This window comes from Gorilla gorilla, chromosome Y (genome assembly GCF_029281585.2).
Source record: "Gorilla gorilla gorilla isolate KB3781 chromosome Y, NHGRI_mGorGor1-v2.1_pri, whole genome shotgun sequence".
NCBI classification, from domain to species: Eukaryota; Metazoa; Chordata; class Mammalia; order Primates; family Hominidae; genus Gorilla; species Gorilla gorilla.
The window spans coordinates 43,769,743-43,792,785 of record NC_073248.2 but is presented as its reverse complement, the minus strand read 5'-3'; positions in this window follow the sequence as shown (position 1 = coordinate 43,792,785).

Genomic DNA, 23,043 nt, shown 5'->3' with positions numbered 1-23,043 from the left:
AACAACAAAAAAAAGAAAACCATGAGAAAGTGGGCAAGGGATATTAACAGACTCTTCTCAAAATAAGACATTTGGCTGAGTGAGGTGTTTCGGGCCTGTAATCCCAGCACTCTGGGAGGCTGAGGCAGGAGGATCATGAGACCAGCCTGGCCAACGTGGTGAAACCTCGTCTGTACTAGAAATACAAAAAATTAGCTGGGTCTTTGGGTGGGCCCCTGTAATCCCAGCTTATCAGGATGTTGAGGCAGGAGAATCACTTGAAGCTGGGAAGCAGATATTGCAGTGAGCTGAGACCCTGCCACTGCACTGCAGCTTGGGTAACAGAGCAAGACTTTGTCTCAATAAATAAATAAATAATAAAAAAGACATTTATGTGACCAAAAAACATAAACCTCATTTTCACTGGTCATTAGAGAAATTCAAATCAAAACCACAATGAGATACCATCTCACACCAGTTATAATGGCAATCATTAAAAAGTCAGGAACCAACAGATGCTGGTGAGGCTGTGGAGAAATAGATACACTTTTACACTGTTGGTGGGAGTGTCAATTAGTTCAAACATTGTAGAAGACAGTGTGACAATTCCTCAAGGATCTAGAAACAGAAATATCATTTGACCCAGCAATCCCATTACTGGTTATATACCCAAAGCATTATAAATCGTTCTACTATAAAGACACATGCACACGTATGTTTATTGCAGCATTATTTACAATGGCAAAGACTTGGAACCAACCCAAACGCCCATCAATGATAGACTGGAGAAAGAAAATTAGGCACATGTACACCATAGAATATTATGTAGCCATAAAAAGATGAGTTCCCGTCCTTTGCAGGGTCGTGGATGAAACTGGAAATCATCATCCTTAGCAAACTAACACAGGAACAGGAAATCCAACACCACATGTTCTCATTCATAAGTGGAAGTTGAACAATGAAAACACATGGACACAAGGAGGGAAACATCACACACGGGCCTGTCTGAGAATGGGCATCAAGAAGAGGGAGAGCATTAGGAGAAATAGCTAAAGCATGTGTGGCTTAAAACATAGATGGTGGGTTGATAGGTGCAGCAGAGGGGCACGGTGGCTCATGACTGCAATCCCAGCACTTTGGGAGGTGGAGGGGTGGATCACCTGAGGTCGGGAGTTTGAGATAGGTGCAGCAAACCACCATGGCACATGTAAACCTATGGAACAAACCTGCATGTTTTGCACATGTATCCGAGAACTTAATTTTTTTAAAAAACAGAAAGGCACTAAGGCTGAGGGGAAGTGGCGGTAGGGGCCAGAGTGGGGGTAGGGGCGGGAGTGGGTGGGCCCTGGAACTTTATCTAATCCTTGGCGGTGGCGTGGGAACCGTCCAATCAGGCAAGCAGTTGGAGAGGAAGGGAGGGCGTGGCTTCTGGCGTTTGGCGGGAATTTTTTCTCTCCCTTGCGCTGGAACTTGGGAACCATCTCTCCTCTTCTGCCTTCTCCACGTTGGGAGCTCCAGGTGACTTCCTCACAGTCTCTGTTAATAGCCCTATAATCTGCAGGTACTTGTCAACGCATAGCTAAGATACCAGGACATCCTGCAAGCTGTGAAATGGAGAGTATGGGGGTTTGGCATCCTGAGAGAAGAGAGCAGGCTGTAAAACCGGCAGGACTGGCCTCTCCAAGGTCAGCTCCAAGTCTCCCGTGCAGCTTGGCTGTCATTCCCCTGTGGCCGCAAGATGGTGGCTGGGCCAGCAGTGGGGATCCCCGCGTCCCACCTCGTGCAGTCCTGTCCTCCCCCTGAGCGGCGTTCTGCTGTGCTCCCACAGCCCTGCAATGGAAGGGCACCATGGATCAATAAGGCCAAGAGGCGAGACAAAGAGGGCAAAAATCTTCTTTATTGAGCTCTCGGGCGAGGTTCACTGGTCCGCAGGGGGATGGCCAGGGAAGTCACGCTGTACCAAAGGTGCAGTGGGCTTTTATGGATGCTGGGTGAGGAGTGGGCGGGGAAGGGGCAGGGTCGCTTGAGTTTTGCCCTTCTGAGCGTGACATGCCCTAGTGGGCATGCGCATTAGTCGGGGTGGCGGGAACAGGAAAGGTGAACCCGGAAATGCAGAGTCAGAGTATCCGAGGTGGCGATCGCCATCTTGGAGTCTTCACTGGAGTCCAATCAGTCCAACCTCTTTTTGGTTATAGAAAAGGGACGACGAAATCATCTGGCTACTTCCTGCTGTTAAGGGGCATCGTTGGGGAGGGGGCCTAAATCAGAGGTTGGCAGTTGGATGTAGGGGTGAAGTAACATCTGGTTGAAAGCGACCCTCGTGATTTCTTGTACCCACTGGTGGAGAAACTGTACTAGAATTGGGGCAAAACACATATTATACAGAGAATTATAATTGGGATAAAGAAAGGGAGCATCTGTTGAACCATGGGTGAAAACTACCAAGAAAGACCAGGGCAGAGAGGGTCGTAGGAGTGTTTAAACTCCTCTTGGATCTTTTTTTTTTTTAAAGTTTGTAAATTGGTCTCAACTACCCCTGACTCGTTGAGATAATAGCAGCATTCTTCCTGTAACAATAAACATGTCCCTCCTTTTTCTGCCATAAGCAAGTCTAAGGCCCTCCTGTTCTGTGCCGTGACCTGTGCTACTGAAGTGATCTGTCACTGTAGGAAGGCCAGGGACTCGGCTGATGCCTCAATGGTCAACTGCAGGCGAGTAGACAGATCTTGAGATGTTTGGACTGAGTGGGTGAGGGCTCCTTTTCCTAGCCCTGATGCCACTAAGGAGGAGGCTAAGGAGATGCCTAGTACTAAGGGTAGGAAAATAGCCCGTTTGCTTTTATTTCATGACCTTGGCTCGGTCCAGGCTAGCAGATGGCTAAGTTCATCCTGACTATATAGGGTCAGGCTAGGGATGAGAGAGACGGGTAAGCACAAGGTGTGATTACCAGTTGAGTTAAGAACTTTAGTTAGCATGCAGTTACACCAGAAGTAGCCTCCGGGCGGTGCTGGGGTGCTGATTAGCGTCCTGGTCTGGTTACACCAAGAGGCATTTGGAGTAGAGTAACAGAACGGAAACTTGTGTCTTGTAGGGGCTGAGAATAGTGGGACCTGTCCTTTTGGGACCGGTGGTATAGGGATGGATGAATTTCTTGTATAATTAAAGGGGGTAGGGAGAGGAACTGCTACTAAGGGAGGTCTTCTCAGGGCTGCACAGAGGAAGCAGTGGGAGAGGTTTTGTACCCCTGTGGGTTGGAGCAATTGTGCACCTTCTGAGATTAAAGTTAACCATGAGAAGGGGGAGGACTTGGCCTGGTCAGCTGCCAGTTGAAGCTGGGTGGCAAGCTCTTTCTTGGCTGACTGGATTGAGGAGGCTAAGTTGGATAAACATGTGACAGTGGTTTTAAGCGTCCTGGCAATGTGGATCTTAGCTACTGGATACATAGAAGTTCTGTGCTCATATAGTCCTCCATCTACACTGGAGGCCCAGCAGGGGTCCCAAGGGTCAGAGATTTGGAGATTAAATCCATTAAAGCCATCCCATCCTCCAGTGGAGGTATTCACATAGAACATTGGGTCAGATCCTTTTTCAGTACGAATTAATGCCTCATGGATATTGCACCAGTGCCACGGACAGCCTACATTTTCTTTGACCCAGCTGGTATTGCATTTGGAGTTACTTTGATCATACAGGAAGCAAAGTGCAGGGTTTTTTCTAGCCGGGCCTAGGGAAGAGAATTTTAGACCTAGGAAAGCTATGGGTGCCTGGCACCCTGCTGGCGGGCATGCTGCCATGGCTACTAGTCTAGAGGAGACTGCCTGTCCGGAACTCCAATTCTCAGTGAGGGAAAAAAGCCCAGTGAGAGGGAGTCTGAGAGAGGGCTTGTCAAAGCGAACTTCATGTTGGTGAAAGTTCTGGAGGGAGCCTTGCCACACCAGTTCATCTATATAGGACAGCAGATTTTCAGGCCAGCGAAGCGTATCAGCAAAAGTAGGGAATGACCAGCTTTCCTCGAGAAGAACCTGACTAAATTGTTGGAGCCTGTCATGCAGAGAATTCATGCAATATTTGATTTAGAGAGTTTCAGTTTGGTTGGGGAGAGGGAGGTGACAGTCCAAGTGGCCTGATGTTGTGCAGGTGCCCTCTTAAGATGGGAAATATGGTACCAGGAGAGAAGGCCTATAAGTTTAGCTGCCACTGGTGTTGTAAGAATTACCGTATACGGGCCTTTCCACTGTGGGGAGAGACCTCTTGCCTGGAGGTCTTTTACTAGTACCTGATCTCCTGGGGTTATTAGGCCAGACTGTCTCGGCTGAGCAGTCCAGGCTTTGGAAGGCTGCGGTTGGCATGTTCTCTTAGCAGCTCGCTTAACAGGGTGAGGTAGGGCAGGTATGTGCCAAAAGGTGGGGTATTCATAGGGAGCTCTTGAAAGAGGAAGGGGCACCCATATAGGAGTTCAAAGGGGCTAAGGCCTGTGGGGCTTCGGGGTGCTGCCTGGAGCCACGCGAGGGCAAAGGGAAGTAAGATTATCCATGATTGGCGTGTCTCAAGAGCCAATTTGATTAGGTGTTCTTTGACAAGGCCGTTGATGCGTTCCACTGTTCCAGAAGACTGCGGATGGTACGGAATGTGTAGCTTCTAGTTAACGCCAAGAGTGGTTGTCACCTGTTTGACTATTTTGGAGATAAAAGCAGGCCAAATCTCAGGATTATCTGTTCAATGAGGGTTAAAGCTACTACCTCTGCTGTTTTATGAGTGGTAGGGCAGGCTTTAATCTAACCCGAGAAAGTGTTTACTAAAGTAAGAAGATAACTTGATGTATTTGCTTTAGTAAGGAATAAAGGGAAGGATGGTAGATTATGGGTTCAAGAAAGTTATATAGTGCTCTAGGTGGCAGGGCAGTGAAGGCATCTGGCGGTAAGTGGAGGGAGTGCCATCAATCCTTATAACAGATTGAGGAGGGGTGGCTGGGCCTGCTAAAAGATGGCAAAACAGAGTAGGTAGCCCTTGTGTCTAGTAAAAAGGAAATGGACTTACTCGCTACCTGAAGCATTACCCTGGGCTCGGCAAGGGTGAGAGGGGTTCCCAAGTCTGGGCCTCTTCAGTCATCCTCCAGTTGGAGGAGCTGGAGGGCAGCTTCGCCATCTGGGGAGGGTTCGCCATGTGGAAACACAGCGGCCGTTCCGAGGCCAGGGCAGTCTGACCTCCAGTGCCCCATTTGTTGGCAGTTAGGGCACAGGCACGTTGGCGGCTTGGGGTTTGGGCACTGTTTTGCCCAATGACCTGGATTGCCGCACTTGAAACAGTTGCAAGGCGGGCAGCACGGTTGCTGTTGGCTAGGGCACTGGCTGGCCCAGTGTCCTGAGTTGCAGCACTTGAAGCAGGTGCCAGATGGGGCCCGGGAGATTGTACCTCTACCTCTCCTGCCAGGGCTCTTAGGGAATGCCAGTTGCAGAGCAGCTGCCAGGGCTTGGGTTTGGAGCTGAACTTTTTATTTCAGTCTTGCCTGTCATTGTACCTCAGCCGCCTCCTCTCAGGAATTAAAAACTTTGAACGCCAGCTTTACTAAGTCCTGGATAGGGGTTTGGGGGCCCTCCGCTGCCTCATCCAGGATTAGCGGATATCACTGCCCACAGCTAATGTGTTAGGAGTTGTAGATGTAGTGGACTGGTAAGGCACTACGGGGAGGTGGAAATAAGAATGGGGATAAGACGGAAGCCAAGGAGTTAGGTGGGCAGGGTTAAAAGAACAAACGGGAATGGGAATTAAAATGGCTGCTGAATGGTGGCAGAAGAACTAAAATGGCAGCAGAGAAAAAAGGAAGTAAGATGGTGGCGGTGAGGAAACAGGTAGTAAGATGGTGGTGGTGCAGAAGGAGATGGCAGTGGAGAGACTAAGATGGGGGCCACAGACAAGATTAATGGCAAGAGAGGCTGGCCAGACTTCAAGGGGAAGGCTAGCCAGAGGGACTTGCGCCAGTGAAAACACTTGGCGGCAGCTGTCTGATGAGAGCAGAGGTCCCAGAACCTTTGAACAAATTTGATTTTTGACTGTTTGCCTCGCCTCTGACAAAACTTGGTGAGGTCGTTTAGGATGCTGAAGTCGAGTGTGCCTTCAGGGGGCCAGCGAGATTGGTTGTCTAAGGTATATTGTGGCCAGGCAACTGTGCAGAAGAAAATTAGTCGCTTTTGTTTTAAATCTTGATCGAGTTGTAAAGTTGGGAGGTTGCGCAGGAGGCACCCTAAGGGGGTGTTTTGCGTGATTTTGGACTGGATGGACCCCATCCTCTTCCCTTTGTGGCAGCGGTCTGAGGGACAGCAGAAGCAGCCTTCTGGGGTCACTCAGACCACGTGGTTCCTGGAGCCTCGGATCGGCTACTTCAGACACAGACGTGTCAGAGTCGTCAGTGCAGATTTGGACTTCCCCTGGAGAAGTAAACTTGGGTCACCTGGTGACCAGGACTGGCCTTCCCTTGAGGAAGGAAACTCTCCCTGGGCATGCGCATGACTCTCGGCCAGGGAGGTAGGGACAAAAGGAAAAAGGAGAGGTACTCACCTAGCGTCGGCCGAATCGGACTGGAGTAGCTGCAGCAACTGCGACCTGGCAGCAAGTAACCGGACTAAACGGACGGATGGCCGTGTAGGAGAAGCCTGACCTGACTGAGGGACAGGCCTGATCCAACCAGGAGGGGAGTCCCCCTGAGCCTCTGGGGGAGCTTAGGAGGTGTCCTCTCCTGGGTTTCGGCACCAATGAAAGGCAATGGAAGGGCACCGGGGATCAATAAGGCCGAGAGGCGAGACAAAGAGGGCAAAAATCTTTATTGAGCTCTGGGGCGAGGTTCACTGGCCCACAGGGGGAGGGCCAGGGAAGTCGTGCTTTCCAAAGGTGCAGCACGCTTTTATGGATGCTGGGTGAGGAGTGGGTGGAGTAGGGGTGGGGTCGGTTGAGTTTTGCACTTCTGAGTGTGACATGCCCTAGTGGGCATGCACATTAGTTGGGGTGGCGGGAACAGGAAAGGTGAACCCAGAAATGTTGAGTCAGGGTATCCGAGGTGGTGATCGCCATCTTGGAGTCTTCACCGGAGTCCAATCACTGAGTATTCTTCATACTGTTCAGGGATAGGAGTGGGTCATAAGGGCAGAAATCTGACTTGGAGTGTGCGTGGGAGGAGCTGCGGCTGGAGGGGTCCCCATTCTCTCTTGTTAAAAATTAAAGGGAGTCCAGCCAGGTGCAGAGGCTCACACCCATAATCCCAACACTTTGGGGCAATGAGGTGGACAGATCAAGAGGTCAGGAGATCAAGAACATGGTGGCTAACACGGTGAAACCCCGTCTCTACTAAAAATACAAAAAAATTACCCGGGCAGTGCGCCTGTATTCCCAGCTACTCGGGAGGCTGAGGCAGGAGAATGGCATGACCCGGGAGGTGAAGCTTGCAGTGAGCCGAGATCACACCACTGCACTCCAGCCTGGGCAACAGAGCGAGACTCCGTCTCAAAATAATAATAAAATAAAATAAAAATAAAGGGAACCCATGTTAAAACGTTAACCAGTTTATTTGAGCAAACAGTGATTAGTGAAATGGAAAGCAACCAGCCGTGATTTGTAGTCCACCCAAGGAGCATGCAGGAAAGGCTTTTATAAGGTACATAAGAAAGCAAGCCAAGTTCAAGAATTGGTTAGAGTTGGCTGGGCACAGTGGCTCATGCCTGTAATCCCAGCAATTTTGGAGGCTGTGGCGTCCAGACCACCTGAGGTCGGGAATTCAGACCAGCCTGAACAACATGGTGAAAGCCTGTCTCTACTAAAAATATAAAATTAGCCGGGCATGGTGGTGCATGCCTGTAATCCCAGCTACTCGGGAGGCTGAGGCAGGATAATCCTTGAACCCAGAAGGTGGAGGTTGCCGTGAGTTGATATCACGCCATTGCACTCCAGTCTGGACAACAAGAGTGAAACTCCGTCTCAAAAAAAAAAAAAAAAAAAAAAAAAAAAAAAAATTACATGTATGGATATATTTCCTGACCCTTAATTCTATTCTATTAATGTGTGTATACTGACCTCCTATTCTACAACTTTGCAGAATTTGATTATTAGTGTTAACAGTTTTATTATTACTTAGGATTTTAATTATATACATAAAATTATAATATCTATATGTAGAAATAAGCTTATTTCTTTTCCATTTGGAATGTTTCTTTTCTTATATTGCTCAATTATTCTGACCTGATTTGTATTGCAATTTTGATCAGAAGTGATGAACGCAACTATCCTTGTCTTGTTCCTGGTCTTAAGGAGAAAGTTTTTAGTCTTTCACCATTGCACGTAATGGTAGTTTTGAGCTTTTTATAGGTACCTTTTTTTACGTTGAGGAAGTTTTAGTCTATATCTAGTTTACTAGGTGCTCTTATAAAAATGTTTTGGATTATTTCAAATTTTCTCTCCATCAATTGAGATGATCATTTTTTTTTCTAAAATTCATTCTACTGAGTTGGTATATTGCATTGACTACTTGCAATTGTTAGAGTGAGAAAAATTGGATTTACGCCTTTTAATGTTTAAAACAATTCATCAGTGAAGCCATCTGATTCTCGACTTTTCTTGTTAGTATGTTTTTGATCATTTATGCAGTCTTTTGCTAGTTACAGTTTGTATTAGACTTATTCAGAGGAATAGAAGCAATAGAACAAATATCTACCTCTATGTCAATATCTATGTGTGTTTTAATACATGGGACAGAGCCCTTTTGGGTTGTCATGGCGGTGTCTGCACAGGGGGCCTTTCTCGGCCATCTCTGGGCTGGTTTAGAGAACCCTCTGTTCTTCCACTCACCTTATTTCAATGCTGGCCCTTGTTGGAAATAGCAAGCTTCTGTCCTGGACCAGAGGAAACACAGTGTGACCTGATTAAAACATTTTATCAATCTCCTGTGTGGAACTCTGCAAAGACAGTAACTGGCAGCCAGATTTGGAAGACTCAGAGCTATTTCTGGCCATCACTGCTGCTCCTTATACCCCATGCAACTTTCTGCTCCCCAGATGAGGCATAGAAATATGTCTGCACAGAACTTCAGCCTTGGAAAGCACCAGATAACAGCTCCAGGGCTCAGAACAATCAATTGAGATGGATGGGTACCACAGCAGAATTTGCCTTCCAGCTTTGCGAACCATTACCTGGTTTGTAAACATGAGCCATCAGTATTCTAATATCCCAACAGTCTGCTCCTCCTCAGAATGGGCCAGCCTCATATGACATTCCCCTACACACAAAATTTGACATTAAATATTTATCCTTTTGTATTTGGCTTGTTTTACATAGTATAATGTCTTCAAGTTTCATCCATGTTGTAGCATGTATCAGCATTGCATTTTTTTTTTTTTTTGAGATGGAGTCTCTTTTTTCACCCAAACTGGAGTGCACAGCAATGCAATCATGACTTAACTGCTGCTTCAACCTCCCCAGGCTCAAGTGATCCTTCTGACTCACATGGACCTCCCCTGTGGCTGGGACTGTAGGCATACACCATCAAGACCAGCAAATTTTTGTACTATTTGTAGAGATGGAATTTTGCTATGTTGCTCAGGCTGGTCTGAAATTCCCAGGCTCAAGACATCCTCTCATCTTTGCCTCCCAAAGTCGTGAGATAATAAGCATAAGCCACCATGCCCAGCAGGACTGCATTCATGTTTAGGCTAAATAATATTCTGTCATGTATCTATACCACATTTTCTTTATGTGTTTATCTCTTAGAAGATATCTGGATTTGTTTTTACATTTTATACTGTAAATGATGTGGCTATAAAAATAGGTGTGAAAGTATCAATGCATAAGTGAATAAAATTTAAAAACCCAAACACATCTGTGCATGCAGTTCCTAAATTGAATAACAGAGGTGTTAGCATGGTGGCTCACACCTGTAATCCCGAAAGTCTGGGAGGTAGAGATGGGCATATCACTTAGTCTCAGGAGTTCAAGACCAGTCTGGGCAACACGGCAAAACCCTGTCTCTACAAAAAATTTAAAAATTAGCTGGGCATGGTGGTGCATCCTTGTAGTTCCCAGCTATTCGGGAAACTGAGGGACGAGAATCACTTAAGTCCCAGAGGCAGAGGTTGCAGATTACGTCCTTGCATGTAATTATTTTGAATAACCTGTAGTTGAAACATATGGAAGTGCTCCACCTGTTGCTGAAACATATGGTAATTCTATATAGAACTTTCTGATAAACTGCCAAACTATTGGTCACAGTTGATAAACCACTGGTCACAGTTGATAAACCATTCTCACCAGCCATGCGCCAGGGTTCCACTTCACCCACATCCTAGCCAGTACCTGTTCTTTTTCATTTTTGTTGTTTTGGTTTTTATATAGCCACCTTAATAGATGTAACGTGGTACCTTATTGTGGTTTTGATGTGCATGTCCCTCATGACTGGTGATGCTGAGCATTTTTCTGTAGGCTTATTGACCCAATATAGATTCAAGTCCTCTCCCTTTTTATAAATACTGTTGTTGTTTTGTTTTGTTGTTGAGTTTTAGAAGTTCTTTATATATTCTGCTCATTATATTACACCTTATGTACCTAGTCAGGTATGTGATTTGCAAATCTTTTCTCCCATTTGCTGATTGTCTTTTCACTTTGTTGTTCATGCTTTTTGTACCAAATTTTAGTAGAAGTGAGTTTCTTTGGTATCAAAAAACATGAACAACAGAGTGTTTTTCATATCAAAAAATATAAAAGATTGACATTTTAATCAAGTCCAATTTATCTGTTTTCCATTTTGTGCCCTATGCTTTTGGTGTAACAGTCAAGAAACAATCAGCAAATTTAATGTTATAAGATTCTTGCATATGCTTTTTCGTAAGAGTTTTTTAAGTTTAACTTTTTAAAACTTTTACAGTAGGTTTGGGGGTACACGTGAAGGTTTGTTACATAGTAAACATGTGTCACAGGGGTTCACTGTGCATATGATTTCATCACCCAGGTATTAAGCCCAGTACCTCATAGCTATCTTTTCTGCTTCTCTCCCTCCTCCCACTCTCTAACTTCAAATGGACCCCAATGTCTGTTGTTTTCCTCTTTGAGTTCCTAAGTTCTTATTTAGTTCCCACTTACAACTGTGAACAGGAGGTATTTGGTTTTCTGTTCCTGTGTTTGTTTGCTAAGGATAATACCCTCCAGCTATATCCATGTTGCCACAAAAGACATAATCTCTTTGTTTTATGTCTGCATAGTATTCCATAACATGTATGTGGTGCATTTTCTTAATCTAATCTGTTACTGATAGTATTTGGATTGATTCCATCTTTGCTATTGTGAATACGGCTGCAATGAACATTTACATGTAGGTGTCTTTATGGTAGGATAATTTCTATTTCTTTGGGAATATACGCAGCAATGGGATTGCAAGCAGAACTATTGAATGGAAGTTCTGCTGTTAGCTCTTTGAGGAATTCCCAAGCTGCTTTCCATAATGGTTGAACTAATTTACACATGCACCAACAGTGTATAAGTTCCCTTTTCTCTACAACGTTGCCCACATTTATTGTTTGACTCTTTAACTATAGCCATTCTGACTAGTGTGAGATGACATCTCATTGTGGTTTCTTTCTTTCTCTTTTTCCTTTTTGGGATGGAGTCTCACTCTGTGACCAGGCTGGAGTGCAGTGGCATGATCTCAGCTCGCTGCAACCTCTGTTTCCTAGGTTCAAGCGAGTCTCTTGCCTCAGCCTTCTGAACAGCTGGGACAACAGGCACATGCCACCACACCCAACTAATTTTTGTATTTTTAGTAGAGATAGGGATTCACCATGTTGGTCAAGATGGTCTCAATCTCTTGACCTCGTGATCTGCCTGCCTCAGTCTTCCAAAGTGCTGGGATTACAGGCATGAATCATTGTGGTTTTAATTTTCATTTCTCAAATGATCGGTGATGCTGAGGTTTTTTTAATACACTTGTTGGCGATATGTATGTCTTCTTTTGAAAAGTGTCTATTCATGTCCTTTGACCACTTTTTAATGAGGTTTCTTTTATTGTAAATTTAAATTCCTTATAGATGCTGAGATAGTAGATCTTTTTCAGATGCGTAATTTGCAAATGTTTTCTTCCACTCACTAGGTTCTCCGTTTACTCCGTTGATAGTTTTATTTTCTGCTATGCAAAAGCTCTGTAGTTTAATTAGATCTTACTTGTCAATGTTTGCTTTTCTTACTATTGCTTTTGGTGTTTTTGTCATGAAATCTTAGCACGTTCCTGTATCCAGGATTGTATTGTCTGGATTGTCGTCTGGAGTTTTATACTTTTCAGTTTTATATTTAAGTCTTCAATCAATCTTGAATTTATTTATTTATTTATTTTTATTTTTTATTTTTTAATTTATTGTATATGGTGTAAAGAAGGGGTCTGGCTTCAGTCTTCCACATATGGCTAACCAGTTATCAAAGTACAATTTATTGAATAAGAAATCCTTTTCTTATTGCTTGTTTTGGTCAGCTTTGTCGATTATCACATGGTCACAGATGTGCAGCCTTATTTCTGGGTTCTCTATTCAGTTCCATTTCTCTATGTGCCTGTATTTATATCAGTATCATGCTGTTTTGGTTCCTGTAACCCTGTAGAGTAGTTTGAGGTCAGGTAACGTGATACCTCCAGCTTTGCTCTTTTTGCTTAAAATTGCCTCATCTATTTGTGCTGTTTTTTTTCCCCCCCCACAGAGTCTTACTCTGTTGCCCAGGCTGGAGTGGAATTTCAGGATCTCAGCTCACTGTAAGCTCCACCTCCTGGGTTCATGCCATTTTCCTGCCTCAGCCTTCTGAGTCGCTGGGACTACAGGCGCCCACCACTATACACAATAATTTTTTGTATTTTTAGTAGAGACGGAGTTTCACTGTGTTAGCCAGGATGGTCTCGATCTGATGTCATGATCCGCCTGCCTCGGCCTCCCAAAGTGCTGGGATTACAGGCGTGAGGCAGCACTCCCAGTCTTTTGGTTTTATATGAATTTTAAAATAGTTTTGTCTAGCTCGGTAAATAATTTCATTGGTAATTTGAAAGGAATGGCATTGAATCTGTAAATTACTTTGTCCAGTATAGCCATTTTAGTCATATTGGATCTTCCTATCCATGAACATGAGATGTTTTTCCATTTGTTTGTGTCTTCTCTGATTTCTCCAAGCAGTGTTTTGCAATTCTCATTGTAGAGCTCTTTCACCTCCCTGGTTAGTTGTATTCCTTGATATTTTATTATTTTTGTGGCAGTTGTGAATGGGATGGCCTTTCTGATTTTGCTGTCAGGGTTGCTATCTTTGGTGGAGAGAAATGCTAGTGATTTTTGCACATTGATTTTGCATCTTGAAACTTTGCTGAGGTTGTTTATTGACTAAAGAAGTTTTAGAGTCGTAACTACAGGGTTTTCTAGATATAGAATCCTATTATCTGCAAACAGAGATAGTTTGACTTTCTCTTTTCCTATTTGGATGCTCTTTACTTTTTTTATGTTGCCTGATTGTTCTGGTCAGGACTTCCAATACTATGTTGAATAGAAATGGTGAGAGAGGGCATTCTTGCCTTGTACTGGTTTTCCAAGGGAATGCTCCCAGCTTTTGCCCATTCAGCAGAATGTTGGCTGTGGGTTTGTTATAGACGGCTCTTATTATTTTCTGCATATATTGAGATAATCATGTTTTCTTTTTAATACTGTCTATGTGATGCATTACGTTTACTGATTTGCATATGCTGAACCAACCTTGCATCTAAAAAGGCAGCCTACTTGACCATGATGACTATCTTTTTGATGTGCTGCTGGATTCAGTTTACAAATATTTTGTTTAGAACTTTTGTGTTGATGTTCATCAAGAACGTTGGCCTAAAGTTGTCTACACTTGTGTCTCTGCCAGGTTTTCATGTCAAGATAATGCTGGCCTCATAGAATGAATTGGGGAGGAAATTCTCCTCCTTTTTTGGGATGGTTTCTGTAGGAATTGTACCAGCTCTTCTTTGTACATTTGGTAGAATTTGGCTGTAAATTCATAAGGTCCAGGGCTTTTTTTGATTTACAAGCTATGTATTACTGATTCAATTTCAAAACTTGTTATTGGTCTATTTAGGAAACCAATATCTTCCTGGCTTAGTCTTGGGAGGGTGTGTGTGTGTCTAGGAATGCATCTATCTCTTCTAAGTTTTACACATTGTGTGTATAAAGTTGTTCATGGTAGTACTGACCTCACATAAATAACAACAACTATCAGAAACCACTAAAGTTTTAACAGTTGTTTTTATGTCTTGAATCTATTTTTGTTTAATTTTTTTACATGGACCGTGGAAAAGATTTAAACTTACTGGTTTAAACTTGGACTTGTTTTCCCAGCATCACCTGTTGAACAAACTGTCATTTCCTTTACATAATGGTTTAGGCACCCTTGTCGAAAGACAATTAACAATTTATGCAAGGTATTTTTTCAGAGTTATCTATTTTATTAATTTTATCTCTATCATTGCTTTTATGCCAGTGTCAAACTTTTAGTTACAGTAGCTTTTTATGTTCTGAAGTTTAAAATGTGAGCCACCTAGCTTTGTTCTGTTTTTTGAGGTTGTTTTGGATATTCAGAGCACCTTCAAATTTCATATGAATTTTAGAATGGGCTATTCTGTTTGTGCAGAAGAAAAGTTGGAAAAAATAAAAAATTGGGATTACAATACCTCTGTACACTACTTTGGCTAATATTGTCATTTTAACTTTATTAAGGCTTCCAGTCCATAAACATGGAATTCCTTGCCACTTATTTAAGTATTTCTTAGTTTATTTCATATATATTCTTATCTTGTATTTTTCATTGTACAAGTTTTGTACCTCCTTATTAAATTTATTGCTGAGCATTATATTATTTCAATGTTATTGCAAACAATTGTTTTCTTAATTTACTCTCAAATTTATTGTTGGTATATGGAAATGCAGTTTATGTTTCTGTGTTGTAAAAATAATGATTTTATCTCTCAAATCTAGATTAGCAATTCATTCACAATAAATGTGCTATTTACATTGGTAGTCATTTAACTATTTCCAATAAGCCAGCTAATTTCACTGTATTCTAAATATGTTCAATTGTGTTTTATTTTCATTTCTTCTCACCTGTCATTCACCCAGCCAGAATTACATCACTTCACAGACAGAACTTTCATTTCTGGTATGTGGCGCAGTGGTTTATGCCAGTAATCCCTGCATTTTGGGAGGCCAATGCGGGTGGATCACCTGCTATCAGGAGTTTGAGACAAGGCTCGCCAACATGGTGAAACTCTGTCTTTACTGAAAAAAACAAAAATTAGCTGGGCAGGGTGACAGGAGCCTGTAGTCCCAGCTATGATACAGGAAAATCAATTGAACTGTGGAAGTTGAAGTTGCAGTGAACTGAGATCATGCCATTGCACTCCAGCCTTGGAGACAAGAGAAACTCCATCTCAAAAAAAAAAAAAAAAAAAAAAAAAGGAAAGGAAAAAGAAAAAAAATCCAACAACTTTCCTTTCTCTAATGTCCCTAAAGTCTTTGGTAATTGTATTTATTCCTGTCTCTTACAATCTTTAACATTCTCATAACACAAAACAACCAAAGTTAGTCTTCATGTCGAAAATCTTCAATGGATCTTTTGCATCAGAAGATTGCTTAGTGTAATATTTAATGGAAAGGATTCATGCTGCTGAGATATAATTCTCCAATAGTCTTTTAGAGTTTGTTGTTTTGCTATTTTTTGTGTCACATATCTCTCCTTTTCCAGGTTATTTTTCAAAGATTTTTGTACAGAAATAGCCTGGGAAAAGGGTAGTAATTTTTCTTTTCAGGTGAATGGCAGATAAATTACTCATCCAATATAAAAAAGACAGTTTTCCCTCTGAGACAAATGTTGGACAGGTTTGCATGTAACCTACTTCTAAAAGATTGAGGTTTCTTAATCTTGAGTTTGCTCAGCTGTGATACAAATCTTCCACATGTGCAGTACGCATCTGAGCCTTTTGAAATCCCTCCAAAAGATATAGTATGAACAAGGAGAACTAATATAAATATGAAGATTTTGCCTCCAGTTCTGCAGTCAATCATAAGTATTTTGTCATTGAAACCATTTGTTTCTCAACTACGTATGACCCAGAAGTCCCCTTCTCACTTTGAGAATTCCTGCTTTTGCTTCAAATTGTCCTGCCTTTGCAGACCAAACCAATGTTAATCTTGCAAACATTGATTGATGTCTCCTGTGTTCCTAGAATATATAAAACTAAACCGTTCTGATGACCTTAGGCACACATCCTCAGAACCTCCTGAAACTGTGTCACAGGCATGTGTCCCCAAACTTGGCCAAATATACTTTCTAAATTCACTGAGACCTGTCTCAAATAATTAGGGTTCACAATGGAGAGTGCACTGTAGCTCCGCCCTGGGACTTCTCATTAACAGGAACTGCCCTGAATCTCTCCAGATGCAGCAAAACTAGGTATATGTAAATTGTATGAAACTAAATGGCACTTCCTAGAAGTATACTAATGAGTGTGGAGGAAAAACCAGGAAACACCCACCTTTCAAAGAAGCAATAACACTGAATGATGGTTGACATTTTCAGAGTCAACTTGTTTCCTGAGTCATCTCCACCAAATTTAAAAACATTCCAGGGTAAGCTATTGTCCCTCCAGCCTTTGGCTTTCCTGCTTCGGTCCCCTGCACCCTCCCCTCAACGCTTGCAGTGATCACATTTTCTGATTCTGCAAAAGCAGATGGGAGCCCTGAACTCTGCTCACTGCAACATCCACCTCCCGAGTTCCAGCTATTCTCCTGCCTCAGCCCCACGAGTAGCTGGGATTACAGGCATGCGCAGCCACATGCAGCAAATTGTATTTTTAGTACAGATGGGGTTTCACTATTTAGGACAGTCTGGTCTCACGTGAACGGCCCTTCTCGGCCTCCCAAAGTGCTGGGATTACAGTCAGAGCCACTGCACCCGGCCAGAGAACAATGGCTTTTTAATGATTTTTTGAAGTCATGAAGTCCTTTGAGAATATTATAAAAATTAGGAGCTCTCTCTCCAGTAAAATGCACACACATATACAGAATGTTCCCAGAGCCTCTGAAGCCCCACCATGCATCCCTGGCCAAGAATCCCTTGTCTATAGAATATGTTCTACTATCGTGCTATTCATCACAAAACAAGTTGCCCCATCACAACCTGATGTTGAAATGCACATTTGGAATCTTGCAGTCACATAACCTTAAGTGTTCGGTCAAGAAAGACAGATTCCTCCCACAGCAATGTGGCAAAAACTTTGCATAGTACCCCAGGGCCTCCTGGACTGTTAATGATTCATCCATACACTTGAGCACGTGTACAACAATCTGAGATGCAAAAGGCACAGAAGCTGGTCTTAATCTGAGGAAATCAGCAGCTTTCAGAAGCTGCCAGGAAATGAAGCATCTGAAAAAAATGAAAATTGTCCCTAACGATAGCTCAGAAAATAGGGCTGATTAGGCAAACTCTAGCCCCGAGTTTCAGTGGATCCCAGATGTCATGGATCACCAATCACTGTTACCATCCTCCTGGGAGCATACTGCTTACCTGTTTGCCAGCCAAACTCAGTAGAACCGATTTTAGAGTCAGGAAGGCCTGGATTTAAATGCTGGCTTTCTTCACTGTATAAATTTGTGGAGGCTGCTTAGCTTCTCTGAACCTTGGTTACCTCATCTGTAAAACGGGACTAACAAGAGAATCTACCTCATAGGATTATTGTGAACATTAAATGAAATAAGACATGTAAAGTGCTCAGCACCCTACTCAGCAAATGGGAAGTACTCATTAATGTGGCTGTTACTATGGACAGTAGCAGAGGGCAATAACAACATAACTCTGGAGTTAGGAAAACTCAATTCCATGCCAGACATGGTGGCTCATGCCGGTAATCCCAGCACTTTGGGAGGCCAAGGTGGGTGGCAGATCACTTGAACTCAGGAGTTCGAGACCAGCCAGGACAACATAGTGAAACCCTGTTTTATTTTTTTATTAAAAAAAAATTAGCCAGGTGTGTTGGTGCATGCTTCTTGTCCCAGTTACTCAGGAGGCTGAGGTAGGAGGATCACTTGAGCCCAGGAGGTTGAAGCTAAAGGGAGTTGTGATTGCAGCACTGCACTCCAGCCTGGGCAACATGGCAAGGTCCTGTCTCCAAAACAAAAAATAAACAAAAAACCCTTGATTCAGATTTTGACTCCAATTACTTGCAGGTTTAACTTTGTGCAGGTTACTAAACTCTCCCATTTTTAGTTTCCTCAACTGAAGCAAAGGGGTTAACCCCTACTTCAAAGTGTAGTTCAGCCAGGCACAATGGCTCAAGCCTGTAATCTCAGCACTTTGGGGGGTTGAGGTGTGCTGATCATTTGAGGTCAAGAGTTAAAGACCAGCCTTTTCAACATGGTGAAACCCTGTCTCTACTAAAAATACAAAAATTAGCCAGGTGTGGTGGCATACACCTGTAGTTCTAGCTACTTGGGGGCTGAACAAGGAAAATTGCTTGAACCTGTGCTGCAGTGAGCTGAGATCACACCACTGCACACCTGTCTGAGTGACAGAGTGAGACTCCATCTCAAAAAACAACAACCCCCACCCCCCGCAAAATCTAACAAACAGTCAAAGAAAGTGACGTTCAATGAGCTAATAATGCATGTACTGTGTGTGCTTAAACATGTCTGGTACATATTAAACACCCAGTAAATAGTGGCAATAAAGATGATTATGGTACTAATAATAGTTAATACTTACAAAGCTCTTACTAAATGCCAGGAACTGTTTTAAGCACTTTTCATGTATTATTTTTTATTTAGTTGTCATAACCAATAAGGTAAGTCCAATTATTATCTTTGGATGAGGCCTGCAAAACTCAAATAAATTGTGCTAGATCATAGAGCTGGTAATTTTTTTTTTTTTTTTTTTTTGAGGCAGTGTCTTACTCTGTTACCCAGGCTGGAGTGCTGTGGCATGATCACAGCTCATCACAACCTCAACCTCCTGGGATCAGGTGATCCTTTTGCCTCAGCCTTCTCAGTATTTGGGACTACAGGTAAGTGCCGCCATGCCCAACTAATTTTTAAATTTTTTGTAGAGGTAGTGTCTTGCTATGTTGCTCAGACTGGTCTCAAACTTCTGAGCTCAAGCGATCCTCCTTCCTTGGCCTCCCAAAGTACTGGGATTACAAATGTGAGCCAACATGCCAGACAAAATTTCAACCTAGATAGAGCCTGAGACCATGCCCTAAACCACTGTTTTCTTGAGAATAATGTGTCCATATCAGCCCTGTATGTCAGAGATTCAAGATCACTCCATATCGAGGAATCTGCCCTGATATTCACGTAGGTTCTTTTCTATTTTCCTTAAGTTTCAGCCAGCTTGAGAAATAAAGGGACAAAGTACAAAATAAATTTTAAAGCTGGGCATCCAGGGGAGACATCACATGTCAGTAGGTTCTGTGATATCCCACAAGCCACAAAAACCAGCAAGTTTTTATAAGGGAATTTCAAAAGGGGAGGGAGTGTGCGAATAGGTGTGGGTCACAGAAATCAAGTACTTTACAAGGTAATAGAATATCACAAGGCAAGTAGGAGGCAGGGTGAGATCACAGGACCACATGACCGGGGCAAAATTAAAATAGCTAATGAAGATTTGGGCACCATTATCATTGATAACATCTTATCGGGAGACAGGATTTTGAGATCAACCAGTCTGACCAAAATTTATTAGGCGGGAATTTCCTCTTCCTAATGAGCCTGGGAGCACTATGGGAGACTGGGGTCTATTTTTTCCCTGCAGTCTTGACCATAAGAGATGTCCACGCCTGGGGGGCCAGTTCAGAGACCCACCCCCAGTTTCGCATTCTCTTTCTCAGGGATATTCCTTGCTGAGAAAAAGAATTCAGTGATATTTCTCCCATTTGCCTTTGAAAGAAGAGAAATATGGCTCTGTTCCACCCGGCTCACCAAACATTGCTGTTATCCTGGTTTTTTTTTTCAAGGTGCCCAAATTTCATATTGCTCAAACACACATGCTGTACAATTTGTGCAGTTAATGCAATTATTACAGGGTCCTGAGGCAATATACATCCTCCTCAGCTGACAGGATTAAGAGATTAAAGTAATGACAGGCATAGGAAATCACAAGGGTATTGACTGGGGACGTGATAGGTGTCCATGAAATCTTTACAGTTTATGTTTAGAGATTGCAGTAAAGACAGGTATAAGAAATTACAAAAGTATTAATTTGGGGAACTAATAAATGTCCATGAAATCTTCACAATCTGTGTTCTTCTGCCATGGTTTCAGTCGGTCCCTCCATTTGGGGTCCCTGACTTCCCACAACAACTTCACTAATGTTTGAGACACTTCCCATTACTGGCTGGAGCTCCCCCACCTGTCCCTTCAGTTTTCATGGCTTGTGGGGGAACCACTGTCCCAAAAACATGCACACTGCTAGGGCCACATGCAGTTCTAAGAGATCAAAGACAGCCTTCTCCAAATCATTCTAGATCTGCTGTTAGTCTCAGTCAGCAAATGGCCACTGACTGCTCTAGTATTAGAGGGACAGCCCTTCTCCCTGACCGCACCAACAGAAAGCATTCAGGGTTTGCTTGACGATTTCATGACGGAAATATATTGGGGTGGAAGAATGTTCCCTGCAAGCTTGTTTTGGAACTTCAGAGTTCAGGCAGGCTCCAGTGACAATCATGTGATTAGGGAGCCCAGACTGATGGCAGACCCAGAGCCCACTACTCTCCTCCAAATTCGTAAGGCTCCCATTGTCATGGCTCACAGGAATCCAAGAAGAGCACCAGGGACAGGAGGCAGACATCCTGACATTGTGAAAAGGATGGGTAATTGAACATAGCTAGGTTACATTAATCACCCAGGGTCAGAGAACACAACAAGGAAAGGAGAGAGGGGAGAAATCAGTCTAGCCTTTCTGGTCAGTTGGCACAGGAGCATTGGCACAAAATGGGTTTATGTGAGGGATTTAGCTCATGTAATCTCTTACAGGGCACCCCGTCCTTGCAAATTGCCCCAAATATACATACAACTTACATTCAAGGCCAGCTCCAGCCTCCCCTCTGATGAGATTGCTGCCCTGAGCTCTTCCTTTACAGAAATGCTGGCAACACCATAGCTACTCAGCCACCTATGGTTTAGGAGGACCATAGACGATTGCATTTGCACTACTGGATTCAGAGGCAGGGAGCCCTGAAGACCAGGGATAGTCTCCTAGATTTAACTATTCACAGAGATCAACTGGTCATTATCTCCTCTGGGATGTGTGTTCTGCAGACCCTGCTTTCTATTTGTACCTCACATCTGGCCCTGCCCAGAGGATTGATTTCAGCAAACATAAATTTGGAGGGAGCTGTCCATCTTGGAAAATATTCTGGAATGGAGGCCTGAAAGCAGGGAGGAAATATGTTTCCCAGGAACCAAATACAATGTTCAAATACAAATCATGCCTGACCACTCCCTAGGCTTCTCTGAGTGGGTTACATGACTGCAGGCTCAGGGAGCTTCAGGAGATGTGCACCATCTCGCCTCAGTGAGCAGAATCTGTAGGAGTTGCCACATGGCCTCTGACCTTGTGTTTGATCTAGCTGAAGATACATATTTTTCTCACAATATGACAGACAGCATGAAGCTAGAAGCAGGAACATTTGAGATGACAGAACCAGGAATCCAAAAGATCATATAATATAAGGGTAAAGTGCTGACTAAAAGATGAAATTTATGAATAGCAGGAACAGATACTATCTTGCACTTTGCTCAACAACATAAACAAAACCAACCAAAGGACCCTGCCAAGGTTTAGATTCTTGTCAATGTTACCCTCAGCACAAAACATAATCTTGTGAAGTCCCACTTCCTCACTTGTAAAACATTATGACCTTATTATGAGAATTAAATCAGTTAATGTAGGCAAAGTGCTTACTTATGGTGATGATGATGATGGTGGTGGTGGTGGTGGTGATAATGGTGATGGTATGAAGGTGGTGATGAAGATGATGGTGGTGATGGTGATGGGTGATGGTGATGGTGCTGGTGATTATGGTGATGGTGATGATGGTGGTGGTGATGATGGTGATGATAGTGATGATGGTGATGGTATGATGATGTGGTGGTTACAGTGGTGGTGATGATGATGGTGGTGACAGTGATGATGGTGGTGATGGTGATGGTGGTGATGGTGATGGTCATTATGGCAATGATGGTGGTGGAAATGATGATGATGTTGGTGATGGTGGTGATGGTGATTTTGGTATGATGGTTATAGCAATGGTAATGATGGTGATGGTAATACTGGTAGTGATAGTGATAGGGATGGTGATGGTGTTGATGGTGATGTGATGATCTTGACGGTGGTGATGGTGACGATGATGATGCTGATGGTGGTGATAGTGATGGTGATAGTGATGATGATGGTGGTGATAGTGATGGTGAGGGAAGATGATGATGATGATGATGATGATGATGATGATGGTGATATATAACACATGGTACCAATCACAGTGCTTCCCACTAGGCAGTCTCATTCCAGAGCCTATGTTCTTAACCATCTTGCTATACTAATTCTCATGAGTGTTAAGTATAATTATTATAATTTTTACTGACTAGGAAGAAATGTGGCTGATCCACAGCATGTGTAAAAATGGCATTAAGGATGATGGTTGATGGCAAGTACAACCTGAGTCACATAAAGACTATCTGTAAGTGAGAGGTGGTGACAGTTCCAAGCTACTTTTGCAGCATAGATATCACAAGAGGAGAGGCCTAAAGACACACAGAGCAGGATCAGAAGGAAATGACTATGGCTGGGTGTGGTGACTCATGCCTGTAATGACAGCACTTTTGGAGGCTGAGGCAGGTGGATCGCCTGAAGTCAGAAGTTCGAGGCCAGCCTAGTCAACATGGTGAATCCCCGTCCCTACCAAAATACAAAATGGTGGTTCTGGGCATCTGTAATCCCAGCTACTCGGGAGGCTGAGGCATGGGAATTGCTTGAATCTGGGAGGTGGAG